We start from the raw sequence: 6129 nt of genomic DNA on the forward strand, positions 1-6129 counted from the left end.
ATTATTTGGGGTTGGTGTATCTGGGTAGCAAAAGAGTGGGAGTGGACAAGACTTTACTAATTGAAAAATGCTGACCAGAATCCGGCATCGTTATTATGTGTTAAAACGTATACATTCTGATTTTATTGCTTCTTTAATGATTGCTTTCTTGTATCATTAATTTTTTTCCAGAACTCTTTCTCTATGAATGGTTTGTGCCACATTTTCTCTCAAAAACTAGGGAGGATGCCAGCATGTAATGATAATAACCTGAACGACTCCTGCTACTTGGATACAAGGGATAAGACAGTGCAAACAGGATATGCCCCATGTATCTTCTAGAAAGTCGACCAATCACCAAACAATCATGCTTGGTGTCATGCTTACAGTCATGTTCAACAATTAGATCTTCAGAGTTTACTGCTCTGGTTTGAATCCTGGATGTACCACTTACCTACAGGGTGACCCTGTAAGTAGCTGAACTCTTTGTAGCTTAATTTTCTCACATAGTCCAAGAATTGTGGGCATGGTTTGGGGTTTACGATCAGACTATGGTGGTGGGAAAGTGTAATGATGGAGATATTGGTGTTCAAATATTAAATGTAATCAAATATTTTGAACAACTTTTAAAAAATAAAATAAAAATTTTAATGATGTTAGGCCATTTGGAAAAGCAGCAGGACCACATTTTTAAACAGCATCTCTCCCACAGAGAAAACAGGAATGTGGTTGTTACAAAAAATATATATGTTTATTTTTCTGTAAGGTATTTTAAGGTAACTATAATACTGCATTTGAGTCATCTGAGTATAAGGTAAATTGGTAATTGTTGAAGGACTCCTCAAAGGAAAATATTCCTAAGAATAAAATCAATATAATACGCCAAAAAAGAACTGAGTACTAAAGGTAGTCAAAGGAATAATGCATGATAACTTCTCAGTTCCTATATTGCAAACCATAATGCCCAGAAGAAAAGAGAGTGAGAGAGAGAAAAAGGTGCTTGGGATAGAGGCATGTTGGTGGGGCAGGTGGAGGAAGGTGGAAGCAGGGAAAGTGGAGACATTGGTGGAAAGAAATACACATCGGTAAAGGGTTTACTATTGGAACATTGTATTACTGAAACCCAGTCAGGAACAACCTTGTGACCATGATAAAATATTGTTAATGATTGCATGTGAAAAGCCAGGATTTTGGCTGGAATGAAAAAAATCTGACCATTTAAATTGTGTAATGAAATCCCTATCATGATGAAAAGGAGGAGTTTTAGAAGTACAAGGTTAGGAGGATGAGGGAAAGTCAGGAAGAAGAGGGACCTCTTGGAAGGTTGCCTACTCAGGAATTCTTACTGAAATGTATTTTCTCTCTGAATTATGGTCTTGGAGGGGACCCTGAAGTAGATAATTATGAAACAGTGAGAGGAGGGGTAAGTTGAAGATGAATAGTTTCCCATTTCTTGCTCTCCCCTGTTGATTTCCATGAATTTCTGAACAGTATTTTTTTAAATTTTATTGAATCACCGTGAGATAGTTACAAGCTTTCATGTTTGGGTTACAATCACAGAATGATCAAACACCCATTTCTCCACCAGCGCACATTCCCCACCACCAATATCCCCGGTATACCCCACTTTCCCACCCTCCCCCTGTCTCCATGGCAGACAATATTCACCATACTCTCTCTCTACTTTTGGGCATTATGGTTTGCAATGCAGACATTGAGAGGTTATCATGTTTGGTCCTTTATCTACTTTCAGCACACATCTCCCATCCCGATCAATCCCTCAAGCCATCATTTTCTTGGTGATCCCTTCTCTATTCCAGCTGCCTTTTCCCCTTTGCTCAAGAGGCAGGCTTCCAGTTATGGAGCAATCTTCCTGTGCTGTGTATCTACTATCCTTAGGTGTCAGTCTCATGTTATGTTGTTTTATACTCCACAAATGAGTGCAGTCCTTCTATGCCTGTCCCTCTCTTTCTGATTCATTTCACTCATCATGATACTCTCCATGTCTATCCATTTATAAGCAAAGTTCATGACTTCATCTCTAGTGACAGCTGCATAGTATTCCATTGTGTAGATGTACCAAAGTTTCTTTGACCAGTCATCTGTTTTAGAGCACTTGGGCTGTTTCCAGATTTTGGCTATTGTGAACAGTGCTGCAATGAACATATAGGTACAGATGTCATTTCTACTACGGTTCTTTGCATCCTTGGGATATATTCCCAGAAGTGGAATTTCGAGGTCATCACTTGACCACTTGACTTCCCGTTAATCGTCAATTTGCTAGACCAGGTGCCAGTAATTTCTCCATTTGTCCCTGTCATGTGCTAGTGTGCCCAGTGGTGTCTGTTTGTTCCAGGAACACGTAAGTAAAAGTAAAGGCCCTCCCGTTGATCATCGATTTGCTCGAGTGGGCCCAGTAACGTCTCCATTGGAGACTTTGTTGTTACTGTGTCTGGCATATCGAATACTCTCGGTAGCTTGCCGGACTCTCCAAGAGGGGCGGAGGAATCGAACTCGGGTCGGCCATGTTGGCTGCATGCAAGGCAAACGCCCTACCCGCTGTGCTATCGCTCCAGCCCGCCAGGAACACGAAGAACCTCAAACTGATCATTCAGGATCTTGATAAAGAAGTCTGACCATCTGGTTGGTGGGCAGCCACGCGATCTTTTGACATCCCATGGAATCCAGTCGGTAATGGCTCTAGTCCAGCGGTTGTCTCCAAATCTCATTACGTGTCCAGCCCATCTGATTTTTGACATCCTGTCAAATGAGATAGTGTCCCTGATTCTTGATCATCAACAGAGGTTGGAACTCTGGATTCTTTCTCTCATTTAAGTGAAACGTAATACTCCAAGAATAGCTCTTTCGATTCCTCTTTGAGAGACCTGAATAGCGTTCTCATCCTGTTTTCTTAGGGCCCAGGTCTCTGAGGCATATGTTAATGCAGGAAGAACAGTGGAATTGAAGAGATGTGCCCAGAGCTGGAGGTTCTTCGTCCTCTTAGCTACTTCTTCAACGTTCTTGAAGGCGTTCCAAGCCGCTCTCTTCCTCCTGCGCAACTCAGGTGCCAGGTCATTCATCATGTTGACTTCTCAACCTAGGTACACATAACTGTTACATTCAGAAATGGTTGTTCTATTGAGAGCGAATGGAGCATCAGGAACGAGGCTGTTTCTCATAAACATTGTCTTCGTAAGATTCAGCTGAAGTCCAACCTTTCCACACTCATGGTTGAAGTCGGCCAGCATTTGTGCTGCTTGGCTAATGTTTGGTGTTATTAGAACAATGTCATCAGCAAAGCGGAGGTGGTGTAGTTGCTGACCATCTATCTTCACTCCATTCTTCCCATTCCAGTCATTGCATGATGTTCTCGAGGGTGGCACTGAAGAGTCACCCTCATATGGAAGCTCATATGCGGGGTCATATGGAAGCACAATTTCTAGTTTTTGAAGGACTGTCCATGTTGTTTTTCAGAAAGACTGGACTAGTGGGCATTCCCACAAACAGTGAAAGAGCGTTCCTTTTCCCCCACATCCACACCAGCACTGGTTGCTTTTGTTCGTTTGAATGTGTGCCAGTCTCTGTGGTGTGAGATGATATCTCATTGTTGTTTTGATTTGCATCTCCCTGATGGCTAGCGATGCTCTGATCTCTGTCTAATGTCAGGCACAAAAGTCAGGTCAAAGTGGATTAAAGACCTCAATATCAGACATGAATCCATAAGGTACAGAGAGGAAAGTGTAAGCAGAACTCTCCAAGACATTGAAGTTAAAAGCATCTTTAAGGATGAAGCAGCACTGACCATGCAAGTAGAAGCAAACATAAATAAATGGGATTATATCAAACTAAGAAGCCTCTGTTCTTCAAAATAAACAGTGACCAAAATACAGAAAGAGCCCACAGAATGGGAAAGAATATTTACCCAATGCCCATCAGTTAAGAAGTTAATATCCAGAATATACAAGACACTAGTAGAATTGTACAGGAAAAAACTCCAACCCCACCAAAAATGGGGAGAAGAAATGAACAGAAGTTTCCTCAAAAAAGAAATACAAATCGCCAAAAGGCCCATGAAAAAATGCTCCACATAGCATTTTCAGAGTTCTCAGAGTCTGCCAAAAGAAATAACTAGAAGTTCACCAATTATGGGAATGCCATCTGGTCCAGCCTTTCTGGAAACCAATATGGACAGTCCTTCAAAAACTAGAAATTGAGCTTCCATATGACCCCACAATTTCACTTCTGGGAATATATCCCAAGGATTCAAAGAACCGTAGTAGAAATGACATCTGTACCTATATGTTCATTGCAGCACTGTTCACAATAGCCAAAATCTGGAAACAGCCCAAGTGCTCTAGAACAGATGACTGGTCAAAGAAACTTTGGTACATCTACACAATGGAATACTATGCAGCTGTCACTAGAGATGAAGTCATGAACTTTGCTTATAAATGGATAGACATGGAGAGTATCATGCTGAGTGAAATGAATCAGAAAGAGAGGGACAGGCATAGAAGGACTGCACTCATTTGTGATTCAAAAAACTTTTTTAAAAATACCCCCAAAATTATTTATCTTATTTAGTTTTTTTAGGAAAACTCTCTTGGGGGCTGGAGAGATAGTGCAAGGAGTAAGATGCTTGCCAAATGAGACTGACCCAGATTGGATCCCCAGCATCTCATATAGTTCACAGAGCACTGTCAGGAGATATCCTTGAGTGCAGAGCCAGGAATACCACCTGAACACCGCCAGGAGTGACCTCCAAACCATAAAAGCCAAGAAAAAAAATATCTTGCTTTAATCTGTCATTTGCATTGTTGTTCTGTATCATCAGATTATCTCTAATCTTTATTATTGCCTTCTTCTTTCTCTGGATTTTATTTTTTTTTTAATTTGGTACCTTAAAATATGAGATTTGAGCATGAATTTTAGCCTTTACTTGTTTCGTGGTGTAATCTTCTTTGCTATGACTTACCTCTTACCCTATAGTTCTGTTTTAGCTGCCTTCCAGTGGTTCTGGTACCTTGTATCTTCATCTTCATTTATTTCCAGGTATACTTTAAATTCTTATTTGATTTCTTCCTTGACTCAAAATTAATAGTGTGTTGTTTAGTCTCTAAATGTTTGTGTTTTTCAGGCTTTCCTTCCTTTTTTTCTTTGTTTGTTTGTTTGTTTATTTGGGGAAAATTATAAGAGGTTCTCAGAGGTTCCTCCTAACCCAATGCTTGGGATACCATATGTTGCCAGGGATTGAACATGGGTCTTCCCTTTGTAATACAGTCACACCAACCAGCTGTAGTGCAGTCACAACACCATGAATGCCTCTGGCTGATCCCCACGAGGTCCCTGTGCAATATTCCTGGGCTCCTATGAGTGCCTACATCCTCAGCCTGCTGCTACTGCTGCTGCTCAAGGCTGTCCAGCTTTACCTGCACATGTAGTGCCTGCTCAAGTCTGTCCATCAGTTCCCATAACCTCCGACTCACTGGCTCTTGAGGCACTACAAGAAGAGGAAAGAAGCAGGAGGTGAGTGGAAGGATTGGGGGCAGCTTCAGAAGGTGGTGGTGGTCAGCAGATTATTGGTAAAGTGGTCTTGTTGCACAACCACTCAAGGTCTGTGGGGCAAGCCAGCTCACCTCTCAGGTTTCTTCACTTCAGTCCAGGGAGCTTCCTCCTCCCAGGGTGCCAGGGTTTGTGGTTCAGGCCTACTGGACTCTCTCTCCTGGAGCCAACCAGCAGACTGTTCCAGGATCCCTTCACTTGCTGTGAAATTGTATGCTAAAACTAAACTATGAATGGCTTTGCAAATCATGGTGTTCCACTAAAAATTTTTAAAAAAGTGAAAGAAAAAAAGTATGAGACAGACAAACACACAGGGTTGTTGAAACTACTTTAAAATCATTTGAGCCAGAGAGACAGAGCATTGTGTAAGGCGCTTGCCTTGCAAGCTGCTGACCCAGGTTCAATCCCTAACATCCCCCAAGCCCACCAGCAGTGATTTGTGAGTGAAGAGCCAAGAGTTATCCTTGACCACCGCTTGTGCTGACGCAACCATTACCCACACCCCTCTCCCCTGAAAAAGTTTCACCTGAGTAGTCATGAGTGAGCTCACAGACTGGTCATTTATTTGACAAAATATTGCTCGTACAC

This window comes from Sorex fumeus, unplaced genomic scaffold (genome assembly GCF_029834395.1).
Source record: "Sorex fumeus unplaced genomic scaffold, SorFum_2.1 ptg000045l, whole genome shotgun sequence".
In the NCBI taxonomy this organism is placed as follows: domain Eukaryota; kingdom Metazoa; phylum Chordata; class Mammalia; order Eulipotyphla; family Soricidae; genus Sorex; species Sorex fumeus.